The 14,229-nt window shown below is 38.4% G+C and overlaps 1 protein-coding gene across 2 annotated transcripts in view; it reads left to right on the top strand.

Annotated features, from left to right (window-relative positions):
- Window positions 1–14,229, top strand: part of GABRB1 (gamma-aminobutyric acid type A receptor subunit beta1) — a 439,794-nt gene that overhangs the window by 402,267 nt on the left and 23,298 nt on the right. The window lies entirely within an intron of this gene.

Below are 14,229 nucleotides of genomic sequence, written 5' to 3'. Positions count from 1 at the left end.
TTGTATAGAGTTGTATTTAAATAAATGTGCCTTCCTAGGTTTATTTATTGTATGTCATGGACATACAGAAATGCATGAGAAGTAATTCAAAGTAATCTTTAGAGTAATTGCCATAGCACATATGGAACCCCTAGAAGGATTAAACCCACTTGGCTTTCTAATCTGCTGCTGAAATGCACAACCATAAATATCTATTAGTTCTGAAATGAAATGGATCTACAAAGCTATAAGAGCAAAGATACTGATAAATTCCTAACATTGTTCCACTCGTGGGAGAGTAGAAGGAATTATGGTGTGGCAGACTATGATGTTCATTTCAAGAGATTATTTCAACAACAGTTGAAATGCTGATAAAGAGTGTGCATTAGGGCATTTTAATTAGGTGCAAGTAAAAACTAATATAAGCAGGAAGGAAACATATCGGCCCTTGCATTTGGACCAGACACTCTCCTCTCAGAATTTCTTGTTTGCCAACAGCTAAAGGAGAAAGAGAGAGAAAAAAATTGTTTTTCCTCCAGTTATTGAACTAAAATCCTGAGTTTCTCTAAGATTGGACCAAATTAGGAGATATACCTACTTCTGAACAGTTAATTTGGCCATTAGATTGCCATGAGTCATTATTTTTGGTTTTTTTAATAATTTTTTATTTAGTAAATATAAATTTCCAAAGTACAGTTTATGGATTACAATGGCTTCCCCCTCCCCCATAATTTCCCTCCCATTCGCACCCCTCCCATCTCCTGCTCCCTCTCCATTCCATTCACATCAAAATTCATTTTCAATTATCTTTATATACAGAAGATCGATTTAGTATATATTAAGTAAAGATTTCATCAGTTTGCACCCACACAGAAACACAAAGTGTAAAATACTGTTTCAGTACTAGTGACAGCATTATTTCACATTGGACAACACATTAAGGACAGATCCCACATGAGACATAAGTACACAGTGACTCCTGTTGTTGACTTAACAATTTGACACTCTTGTTTATGGCGTCAGTAATCTCCCTAGGCTCTAGTGATGAGTTGCCAAGGCTATGGAAGCCTTTTGAGTTTGCCGACTTCTATCTTATTCTGACAGGGTCATAGTCAAAGTGGAAGTTCTCTCCTCCCTTCAGAGAGAGGTACCTCCTTCTTTGATGGCCCCGTTCTTTCCACTGGGATCTCACTCACAGAGATCTTTCATTTAGGTCTTCTTTTTTTTTTTTTCTTCCAGAGTGTCTTGGCTTTCCATGCCTAAAATACTCTCATGGATTCTATAGCCATATCCAAATGCCTTAAGGGCTGATTCTGAGGCCAGAGTGCTATTTAGGACATCTGCCATTCTATGAGTCTGCTGTGTCTCCCGCTTCCCATGATGGATCGTTCTCTCCCTTTTTGATTCTATCAGTTAGTATTAGCAGACACTAGTCTTGGTTGTGTGATCCCTTTGACTCTTAGACCTACCAGTGTGATCAATTGTGAACTGAAATTGATCACTTGGACTAGTGAGATGGCATTGGTACATGCAACCTTGATGGGATTGTATTGGAATCCCCTGGCACATTTCTAACTCCACCATTTGGGGCAAGTCCGATTGAGCATGTCCCAAATTGTACATCTCTTCCCTCTCTTATTCCCACTCTTATATTTAACAGGGATCACTTTTCAGTTAAAATTTAAACACCTAAGAATAATTGTGTGTTAATTACAGAGTTCAACCAATAGTATTAGAACAAAAAAAATACTAAAATGGATAAAGTATTATAATGTACATTCAGGACAAGAGCTGATCAAGTCACTGTTTCTCATAGTGTCCATTTCACTTCAACAGGTTTCCCCTTTGGTGCTCAGTTAGTTGTCACCGATCAGGGAGAACATATGATATTTGTCTCTTTGGGACTGGCTTAATTCACTCAGCATAATGTTTTCCAGATTCCTCCATCTTGTTGCAAATGACTGGATTTCATTGTTTTTGACTGCTGTATAGTATTCTATGGAGTACATGTCCCATAATTTCTTTATCCAGTCTACTGTTGATGGGCATTTGGGTTGGTTCCAGGTCTTAGCTTTTGTGAATTGAGCTGCAATAAACATTAAGGTGCAGACAGCTTTTTGTTTGCCAATTTAATTTCCTTTGGGTAAATTCCAAGGAGTGGGATGGCTGGGTTGTATGGTAGGGTTATATTTAGGTTTCTGAGGAATCTCCAGACTGACTTCCATAGTGGCTTGAGCAGTTTGCATTCCCACCAACAGTGAGTTAGTGTCCCTTTTTCCCCACATCCTCTCCAGCATCTGTTGTTGGTAGATTTCTGAATGTGAGCCATTCTCACCGGGGTGAGGTGAAACCTCATTGTGGTTTTGATTTGCATTTCTCTGATTGCTAGTGATCTTGAACATGTTTTCATGTGTCTGTTGGCCATTTGGATTTCTTCTTTTGAAAAATGTCCATTGAGGTCCTTGGCCCATCTCTTAAGTGGGTTGTTTGGTTTGATGTTGTGGAGTTTCTTGATTTCTTTGTAGATTCTGGTTATCAACCCTTTATCTGTTGCATAGTTTGCAAATATTTTTTCCCATTCTGTCTGTTGCCTCTTCACTTTCCTAACTGTTTCTTTTGCAGTACAGAAACTTCTCAATTTGATGCAATCCCAAATGTTAATTTTTGCTTTGACTGCCTGTGCTTCTGGGGTCTTTTCCAAGAAGTCTTTGCCAGTACCTATATCTTGCAGGGTTTCTCCAATGCTCTCTAATAATTTGATGGTGTTGGGTCATAGATTTAAGTCTTTAATCCATGTTGAGTGAATTTTTGTGTAAGGTGAAAGGTAGGGGTCTTGCTTCATGATTCTGCAAGTGAAAATCCAATTCTCCCAGCACAATTTATTGAATAGACTGTCCTTCCTCCAGGGATTGGTTTTGGATCCTTGATCAAATATAAGTTGGCTGTAAATGTTTGGGTTGATTTCTGGTGTTTCTATTCTGTTCTATTGGTCTATCCATCTGTTTCTGTACCAGTACCATGCTGTTTTGATAACAACTGCCCTGTAGTATGTCCTGAAATCTGGTATTGTGATGCCTCTGGCTTTGTTTTTGTTGTACAAGATTGCTTTAGCTATTTGAGGTCTCCTGTGTCTCCATATGAATTTCAGCATCATTTTTTCCAGATCTGAGAAGAATGTCCTCGGTATTTTGATTGGTATTGCATTGAATGTATAAATTGCTTTTGGGAGAATAGACATTTTGATGATATTGATTCTTCCAATCCATGAGCATGGAAGATTTCTCCATTTTTTGGTATCCTCTTCTATTTCTTTCTTTAAGGTTTTGTATGAGTCATTATTTTAGAGCTGTGTCTTAGTGCCTTTGGTGTTACTATAACAGAATACCACAGGCTGGATAATTTATAATGAACACAAAGTTACTGGCTAAAGACTTGGGGGGCTGGGAAGTTCAATATCAGCATCTGGTAAGGGCCTTCTTGCTGCATCATCCCAGAGCAGATGGCAAAGAGACAGCAAAGAGTTTAAAAAAAATAGATCAAGGGGTTCTCACTCTTTTATAAGGAACCCGTTCATATAATAATCCATTCATGAGTGGAGTCCTCATGATTATGCAGTTCTTAAAGATCACATCTCCCAATACTGCCATTTTGAGGATGAAGTTTCTGACACAGGAATTTGAGGGGACACAATCAAACCATGGCAACCTGGATTATTGACTAAACCTGAGCCAATCACTGTAGGAAAGACAATGCTACTTTACGGATTGCCCTAAGCCAATCAAGACCCAAACCATGAAACTTGACATAGGGCTATGGCTGCTACACAAAAGGAAATCTGTTTACTTCTGCCTACTCATGGATTAGAAGCTTAAGTCTCTATATTATCTAAAAGCATTTAAGTACAGCATAAGACCATCCACCTGGGTCTTTTAAGCACAGTGGGGAGTAATGTTTATTTCCAGACTAGAAAATGCATCCAAAATAGAGTGTCTTGTGTAGTAAAGAAAAACACTAGCATCCATACACTGCTACATTTTACTAGCTCCATGAATCTTTATCCATTGACATCAACTTAATTTTATCTGTACTCTCTGCACCACTAGGAAGTCCCCAGGGGATGGGAGGAAATTTTGAGAGCTTCTGTGCAGTTATTGTTGCTAGGAAACAACATCATTGGTATCCAAGTGCTCAGGCTTTGAGACGCTGTGTGAAGTCACTGCTTCATAAAGGAAAACCTCTGGTAAATAGGTTGTTTAGGTGTGAGAAAATTGATGTTGTCTCTCTGCGGCAAAATGTTCTTGTGCAACCCTTGAATAAGAGTGTATTCCTAGGCCTTTATTCTTGCTTTTTGATCGAGCTGTCATTATGACTCCTAAGAGAACTCAAACTTCTCCTTGAAATGGAGTGAGCATTCTTTTTTTTTTTTCTCAAATCATCTGTAATTATCTCAGTGCCTTCAACAGTAAGCCCAATGGATTTTAGTTAAACAAGGTGCAAGTGAATCTGGATAATAGCAAACACCATATACACTGTTTTACACAACCATGCATGCCTATGATAAAGTTTAACTTGCAAATTAAGTTCAGTAAATATGTGACTAACAACAGTAACATAATAAAATAGAATAGTTATAATAATCTACATAATGAAAGTTATGTGAATATGGATTCTTTTGCCTGATCACTCTTGCTCTCTCTTTCAAAAAGAAAAAACTTATTTGAAAGCCCTGCAATAGCACAATTGACCTGGTAACTGAGATGGCTACTAAGCAACTAACGAGCCGGTAACATATACAGCATGGTTACCTGGACAAAGGGATAATTCACTTCCTAGGAGGTACACAATGGGTCAATGTAAGGTTCCATCATAATACTTAGAATGGTGCTCAGTTTAAAATGTGAATTTTTTGTTTCTTAAATTTTCCATTTGACCATGTGTAGCTAAAACTGTGGAAAATGAAACTGGACAGGGAGGAGTATTGTTCTATTAAAATCTACTCCATCGGCAGTAATTTTCTAGCTGTTTTATTGTGTAAGGCAGTGAAGAATTTTGCTTCTCTTCAGAAGTGGGAGACAGAGAAGGCTGTTTTGGTTCACCCACTCCCTACTTCCCTCTCAACCCCAAACTACAAACTATCTCTGACTTTCTGAGCTACAGGAGTCTGGAATCACACCAAGTTTCCTGGCAGCAATCACCAGTGACTGAGACACTGCCACTATTCCAGGGCCAAAGGCAGATTTGCTTTTCCTTTCTACCTTCTAGGCTGCTAAGGGCAGCATCTCACAGGAAACCTGAGGCAAAAAGTCCAGGCCCAGGAGTACAGAGTATAAGCTCGCAAGACACAAGAGCATCAAGCAAATGATAACTGGCACAGGCCACAGCACACATTTTCATGAAAATCTAGAGTATTCCCTAAACTAGAACAAATGATTCTTCCCTGGAAGAAAAACAGGATATATTGATTCAGTTTCCACTGCATGTAACAGAAGCCCTTCAGGCTACTCTAAGCACAAAGAGATTTAATGGAGGGAAGTAATACTTAGAAAAATCAAAGGACTGAAGTGATAAGCTATAGTCTGGGGTGCTAATAATGACTCCCAGAACCCTGGTATAGACCAGCCCAGCAAAAGATTCTTTTAATCAGGGAGCAATGGCAACCATGCTGACTCTAGCACCCCAGAAAGCTAAAACCAGAATTTTTGATTATAGAGCAATACATGCACTATGATTGTGTCAGCAAAATGTATGCTTCAAACACCCTCTCTGACATAACTTAGCTCCATCTTATAAAGAAGGATCTTGAATCATGCACACAACTTTACTTGCGAAGGAATCTTGGAACTATGGTTTTTAAGCTTTCCTGGAGGAGATTAGAAGATAAACTAAAGGAAACCAAATCACACAGTACTTGCCTTCTTGGCATAAGATATTTCAAAGAAATTTTGGTTGGAATGTGTAACATTTCAGATGAAATTTGCAAGCTCCAAGAGGGCAAGGGCTGTCAGCACTCCCAAAATTGTCTACCATGTCACACACAGATAACTCTCAATAAATATCTATACACTGAGTGAGCAGAGACCTGTAGGCTAATACCTGATTGTCCAGTTAAGGTTGGTTAGCATAATGCCAGGAATGCAAGTTCTGATAAGGAGGACAAGGATGCAATAGTCTACAGATTTTTTATTGGATAGTGACTGTCTTCTAGAAACTCAGTAAACATGCAGTAATGTACAGACATGAATAATAAGAACCAATCACTGGCTTCAAGAAACTCAGAGCCTAGTGTGAGAAAGATAAAAACGCAAGTAAAATTCTACATCATTCTGTGATTTCTTCCAAGCAAGCACATAAATAAATTGATAAAAGTCAATTAGGTATCACTTCTCAGCCTTTTGGCTAAGATCAAGTATAAAAGTCAATTAGGGGCAGGTGCCGTGGCTTAACAGGCTAATCCTCCACCTTGTGGCGCTGGCACACCGGGTTCTAGTCCTGGTCGGGGCGCCGGATTCTGTCCCAGTTGCCCCTCTTCCAGTCCAGCTCTCTGCTGTGGCCCAGGAGTGCAGTGGAGGATGGCCCAAGTCTTGGGCCCTGCACCCCATGGGAGACCAGGATAGGCACCTGGCTCCTGCCATCGGATCGGCACGGTGCGCCAGCCGCACCATGCCAGCTGCGGCGGCCATTGGAGGGTGAACCAACGGCAAAGGAAGACCTTTCTCTCTGTCTCTCTCACTGTCCACTCTGCCTGTGGAAAAAAAAAAAAGTCAATTAGGAACAGGAAGGACCATGACTTTAGTGACTGTAGATGTCTGTCTACACCTCGTCCTATGCTTAATTCTAGCTATCTTTGCATACTGAAACCTTTGAGGTTTTTGTAGGGTTTATATTTATTCAACTTTGGTCATGCTCATTTTTTGTCAGAATTGGGTTGTTTGTTGAATAAATTTTATCCAGTAAATCAGAATTTCACATTGACATCCTCGAATCTACATGTTATCCCTTCTGCAAGAGTGCCCTTCTCTACTGAGTTGGTCAAATCTTCTGCAGAGGCAACTACAGCTAACTCTTTGGGTCAACAGTTTGCTCAGATTGCCATTACGTGATGAGATCCTAACAAGAAAAGTCATGTATAACCTACTACATGATCTTAATGCCTAGGCTATTGTTTGATATCTAAGACACCCAAAATGCATGTATTAGGATATACGCATTTAAATATGTTAGCTGTAGGTTCCGTTGATCTGACTTTCCAGAGAACAAGGTATGTTTGATGTTGGCATGAGGAAGGATGAGATATTGGTCTATTCTTCAGCAGAGATCCTAATCAGCAAATAGTACTAAGTTTGGAATAGAAGCTGGTCTTAAATCCATACACACATTTAAATCCCAGAGCTGTAAGCTAATGGTACTAAGACTAAAACTTAATCCAATTTTGGCATTTAGGAGGTGGATCTATTGGGAGATCATTGAGAGCATGTCCTTGGAAGGCAGTTCTCCCAAGAAGGTTGCTATAAAAGCCCATGTTTGGCCCAGCCACTCTGAATGTTGATCATCTTGTGTTCCTTCCTCTGCACACATACACTTCCCAGAGGCCAAACACATGGGTCCACCAATTTCTGGGCTTGAACCTCTAAAATTATAGGTCAAATAAACCTTTTCCCTTTTAAAGTTTGTTGCATTGGGTATTTCCTCAGAGTAATGAAAAGGTAACGAATATGTGTGGGAAGACCAAAGTCTGAATCCAGGCCGGCACAGCAGCTCAATAGGCTAATCCTCCACCTGCAGCACTGGTACACCAGGTTCTAGTCCCAGACGGGGTGCTGGTTTCTGTCCAGGTTGCTCCTCTTCCAGTCCAGCTCTCTGCTGTGGCCCAGGAGTGCAGTGGAGGATGGCCCAAGTGCTTGGGCCCTGCACCCGCATGGGAGACCAGGAGAAGCACCTGACTCCTGGCTTCAGATCAGCGTGGTGCGCCGGCCGCAGTGGCCATTGTGGAGTGAACCAACGGAAAAGGAAGATCTTTCTGTCTCTCTCTCTCACTGTCCACTCTGCCTATCAAAAAAAAAAAAAAAGTTTGAATCCAGAGAAGTTGTCTGTGGCAGTGGAGAAGTTTCATCAAGGATCTCTTGTTAGCACTTGGGAAGGCAACATGAGCAAGCAGGCGCCTCTGACAGGCAGCTCTGAAGCTGACACAGAAACAGTTGTTTCCTATCAGTCCTCTTATTTCTGCCCATTATAAATGGGCCATCCAGGATCACAAAGCTGGAAACTGAGGCATAACAAAGTCAAAAGCTGTAGGTGCATCCACTCCCATAGTTAAACAAGGACAAAAGTTGACAGACTTTGATCTATAAATAGTGTATCTTTCCATAGTGAGTCTGTAGATTCTGGATTCAAGAACCTCCCCTCCTAACAAATACAGTTCAACTATTCTACATTGCCAATGACCAGCAAAAAACAAGTGCAGTCTAGCACAGAGAGGGTGAAACTTGTCACCCTAAAAGAACATGCACTATGTAAAGGTCAACAAGGGGTATAAGATATGCTACTGAAAGCCACAACGGATCAAGTCAGACAAAAAGAGAGAATTGAAAATGAATCTTTACATGAATGGAAGGGGAGAGGGAGCGGGAAAGGGGAGGGTTGCGGGCGGGAGGGAAGTTATGGGAGGGGGGAAGCCATTGTAACCCATAAGCTATACTTTGGAAATTTATATTCATTAAATAAAAGTTTAATAAAAAAAAAGAGAGCTTTAAATTTGGACTGCAGTGTCTCAGCTCTTTAAAGGATTTTAAACTACTTTTTAATTCTATTTATCTTTATGAGAAATCTCACCTTTCATACCATTTTCCTAAAAAGATGTTACTGAGGCATTTTTCATCACATAAAATCATCTGTGGGAAAAAATTTCCCCTAAGTTTGGCATTGGCAAAGTCAATAGATTTGCTTTTATCTCATGAATTTGTGAATGTTTTAACTAATCAGATTTTTAAATAGGAAAAGTAATTTTATGTCTCTGAAGAGAGATAGGTCTAGATGGTGCCAGAAATTTTTTCCTCCTCTTTGGCGGAGACTAAGCAGGTCTGAGTCAACTCCACAGAAGCACAGCCTGGCTCCAATTGCTGAGGTCCTAAAGCTACCCCTTCCCGTCCAGGCTACCTCCCCAATCAAGGCCTTCTATTGTCACATAGTCACACAGTCATATGAAGGTCCACCCAGTCCTATAAAATGTATACAGAAATCTTCAAAAAGTTCATGAAAATGCATATATGAAAAAACTGTGCATTTCAAATGTTTTGTGTCAAAAATAACTTATTTTTAATTCCATTTTTCCACAAACTTCTTTTTTTAATTATTTATTTCAAAGTCCAAGTTAGAGAGAGAGAGAAATACAGAGAGAGATCATCCACCTGCTGGTTCACTCCCCAGATGGCTACAACAGCCAGCACTGAGCCAGGTCAAAGCCAGGAGCTCCATCTGGCTCTCCCACATGGGTGACAGGGGCCCAAACACATTCTACTGCTACACCCATCCACAATAGCCAGTGCTGGGCCAGGTCAAAGCCAGGAGCCAGGAATTTCATCCAGAACTCCCACAACTCTCATGTGGGCGGCAGGGACACAAACACTTGGGCCATCTTCCACTGCTTTTCCCAGGCCATTGGCAGGGAGCTGAAATGGTACAGCTAGGACATAAACCAGTGCCCATACAGGATGCTGGCATCATGGGTGGCTACTTTACCCACTATGCCATGAAGCTTGGCCCTTCAGAAACTTCTTGAAGTACACTCATATAATCTACTTAAGGTTTATTATGTGGCATGAAATACACGTCCAAACTAATTTTTATGGCACCTCAGTTTTTCCAACATGATTTATTTAACCATCTTTTCTCTAATTGTTTGAGGTGCCATTTTTATTGTATACTAAATTCTCCTATGTTTTAACTCTAGTCCTGAATTTCTGCTGTGGCCCATTTTTCTGTCTGTTCCAACCATGAATTCATGCTTTTGTAATTACTGAGAATTTATAATGTTTTACTTCCTGATAAGGCTATTTGCCCATTATTTCTTTTATTTTATAGGTTTTTTATTCCCTGATTTATTTTAACTTTAGAAGCATTTTGTCTAATTCACAAAGCAAAAAGTTTATCAGTATAGTTAGACAATCACATTAAATTGTAAATGAACTTATGATACCAAATCTTTCTAATTATTCTTTTTGTTTGTCCAAGGTTTCTTTTGTGTTTTTCAAAACTATTACACATGTTGCTTCATTTATATCTTGCATATTTCTGAATAAATTACTGATATTTTTGTTTCTATAAAAAGAGCTTTTTCATCCATTACACTTAAATCATGGTTTTTATTTGTGAAAGTTATAAATCTCTGTATAGTACTTTGTTCACCATTATGAAACCAAATTCTTATTGCTTTTAATAGTTATTTAGTTAGTTCTTTGAATCTTACTAGGTATATAGTTGTACATACTTTGCCAGTCCAGATAGCTTAAACAGCAGGTTTCTAACTTTATACTTCAATTGTTCATCTCTTATATAATGCATTGGTTAGTATTTCCAGAACATTGTTAAATAATAGTAATAGTAGTGGACATTTCTTTTTTTGCTTTTGTGAGAATGTTTCAGTGTTTCCACAATAAGGATGAAGCTGACTTCAGGATCTAGATAGATCTTATACAGCTTATCATTCTAAAGAAGTATATCCATCTATTCATAATTATTTATTGAGTGATGTTATTTGATTTGTTAAAAACAATGGAAATTGAATATCAGCAAATGCCATTTTAGCATTTGCATAAATAATTATATGGTTTTGTCTTCTTAAATATATTAATATAGTGAAGCATTACAAAAATTGAATCCTTTACACACAGTAAGCCCAACTAGTTAGGATTTATTATTTTTATTTAATGATGAATTTTTGCAAAATTTTTGCTTATTTTATGAAAATAAATTTTTCCTACTTTTCCTATGTTTTAGAACTGTTTAAGTAGCAGTAGAATGTTTTTTGCAGTCCCTCTATTTTTAAGGTGGTTTCCTTTATTTCCTTTATTATATTTTAGTTATTTGTCTTGCTTAATTTTTTTCATTGGAGTTCCATAGAATAATTTCCTCAATCAGGTGTTAATCCCTGTTATGCTAATTAGTCCCTTCGAGGTCATTGTAAGTCTAATAGATAATAAGTCTTATAGCTTCTCAGAGATCAGCAGTGATATTTAAAGTAAATGTCTTCCACTTCTGTTGCTTCACTTGAGTCATTGCTGAATGAGTTCCTGAATGTGGAAGATGCTCCCTTTGGAGAGAGGGTAACTTCTTGGATGAAGAAGGAGATGGATTAAAGACAAAGAAAATAAATGGAAACATACTACAAAAAGTAATCATCTATAGAGTGGCAAAAAGTTACAGATATAAAAGTTAAGAATGTTTAAAGCAGTAAAGTTAAGACAGTTTCATTTCCTCTCAAAAAAATTATGTAGGACGGGGAAGAGAACAGTTTAAAGTTTATTACATTCTTGCAGTGATAGTGACCCTTTGGCATTTACTTGGCATTCAACTCCTGAATTTCAAACAATTTTTTATCTTCTAAGAAGCTGTTACTGGCTTTAGTCAAAAGTAGGACAGCATGATGTTTACTATAAAAAAATCATATGGTTACCTCTGAAACATGAGACCTAGTTAATTCTAATGTCAAAAAAAGTTTGATGTTTTTTCATTTGAGGTGAGTATAAATAGAAAATGAATGAATTAAGAAAGACCTTCTTTCTCTCTAGCTGGCAGAAAGAGAAATGTTCTAAAATTTGCCATCAGTTATTTTTATTTTTGTAAACATATGCAATGTTGTTTTTATGCAAGTAACTCATTTACATGACCACAGCCCAGCTAAAACCCTGGCAAGTGGAGCAAAATGGAAGGAGGAATAGACCTGGGACACAGAGCCTTCCATGCCAAAGACATAAAGGCAAACCCTCTACTGGTGTCTATAGTTCTCTACACGTTACTCTAAAATTAATTAAAGCTCTCCCCCATAAGTATGACAATGTAAAATAATTACCAAGAATTCATGTAATTACTAATATTCTCATCTGTATGTTAGCTATAATAATATTAACTATAACCAAAAATGTGACTAGAATCTTGGCTAATTTTCTAAAAGAAATGTATTTTTAACGTCTTGATTCTTTAGTAGGTATTGACAAGTTTGGTCTTTTATTATACTTCATAACTCTGTCCCTTCCATTTCCTTTTTTAAAAATGTGCTCCTCCATAAATAGGACTAGTGTCTGCTAATAATAACTGATAGAATTAAAAAGGAGAAAACAATCCAACATGGGAAGCAGACACACAGCAGACTCGTAGAATGGCAGATGCCCCAAACAGCACTCTAGCCTCAGAATTAACCATTAAGGCCTTCAGATCCAGCTAAAAAAACATGAGAGTTTCTCAGCCATGGAAAGCCAAGACACTGTGGCAAAAAAAAAAAAAAAAAAAAAAAACACCTAAATTAAAGATCTCTGTGAGTGAGATCCCAGCGGAAAGAATGAGCCATCAGAAAGGAGGTACCTTTCTCTGAAGGGAGGAGAGAACTTCCACTTTGATTATGACCTTGTCTAAATAAGGTCGGAGTTTGTGAACTCAAGAGGCTTCCATAGCCTTGGCAGCTCATGACAACAGCCTTGGGAGATTACTGACGTCATAAATAAGAGTGTCAGTTGTTAAATCAACAACAGGAGTCACTGTGCACCTACTCCCCATGTAAGATCTCTGTCCTTAATGTGTTGTACTATGCAAAATAATGGTAAAACTACTACTCAAATAGTACTTTATACTTTGTGTGTCTGTGTGGGTGCAAACTGTTGAAACCTTAGTATATACCAAGTTGATCTTCTGTGTACAAAGATTCACTGAAAATGAATCTCGATAAAAAAAAAAAAAAAAAAAATGGGCCTTTCTCTGAAGGGAGGAGGGAACTTCCACTTTGACTATGACCCTGTCAGAATGGGATCGAAGTTGGCAAACCCTAAAGGCTTCCATGGCCTCGGCAGCCCATGACTAGAGCCTGGGGAGATTGCTGACGCCATAAACAAGAGTGTTAAATTGTTAAATCAACATCAGGAGTCACTGTGTACTTGCGTCCCATGTGGGATCTGTCCTTAATGGGTTGTCCAATGTGAAGTGATGATATGGCTAGTACTGAAACAGTATTTTTACACTTTGTGTCTACGTGTGGGTGCAAACTGATGAAATCTTTACTTAGTATATACTGAATCGATCTCCTGTATATAAAGATAATTGGAAATGAAAGAAAAAAACTTGGTGTTAAATTGGAAATTACATAGAAAATTAATTTTTTAAAAAAATATCATGTAGGATCTCTGTCATTAATGTGCTGTACACTGTGATTTAATGCTATAACTAGTACTCCAACAGTATTTTTTCACTTTGTGTTGCTATGTGAGGGCAAACTGTTGAAATCTTTATATATACTAAACTGATTTTCTGTATATAAAGAGAGTTGAGAATGAATCTTGATGTGAATGGAGGGGGAGAGCGAGCGGGAGAGGGGAGGGTTGCGGGTGGGAGGGAAGTTATGGGGGGGGGGAGGCCATTGTAATCCATGAGCTGTACTTTGGAAATTTATATTCATTAAATAAAAGATTAAAAAAAATGGGATGGGAGAGGGAGACGGAGATGGGATGATTGTGGGTAGGAGGGAAGTTATGGGGGGAAAAGCCGCTATAATCCAAAAGTTGTACTTTGGAAATTTATATTTATTAAATAAAAGTTAAAAAAAAAATATGTGCTCCTCCGACCTCAGAATCAGCCTTTAAGGCTTCCTAGTTTGGCTGAAAAGCCTGTGAGAGCATTTCAGGCATGGAAAGCCAAGACACTGTGGCAAAAAAATGTTCTACATAAAGGATCTCTGTGAATGAGGCCCACTGGAATGAAGTGGTCATCAAAGAAGGATGTACTTTTCTCTATAAGGAAGAGAGAACTTCCAATTTGCTTATGGCCTTGTTCAAATACTGATTGAGCTTGCAGACTCAAAAGGTTCCATAGCCTAGGCAACTCATGTCAAGAGCCTCAGGTAGTCACTGACATCATACGTAAGAGTATTAATTGTTAAATCGACAGCAGGAGTCACTGTGCATTAACTCCCCATGCAGGACCTCTATCCTCAATGAGTTGTATTATGAGAGTTAACTGTTAAACTAGTTCTCAATTTGTGTGTGTGTTTAT

The sequence above is a fragment of the Lepus europaeus genome, chromosome 16 (assembly GCF_033115175.1).
Source record: "Lepus europaeus isolate LE1 chromosome 16, mLepTim1.pri, whole genome shotgun sequence".
Taxonomy (NCBI): domain Eukaryota; kingdom Metazoa; phylum Chordata; class Mammalia; order Lagomorpha; family Leporidae; genus Lepus; species Lepus europaeus.
The sequence above is the reverse complement of the archived record's forward strand: the minus strand, read 5'-3'. Positions and strand labels throughout refer to the sequence as shown.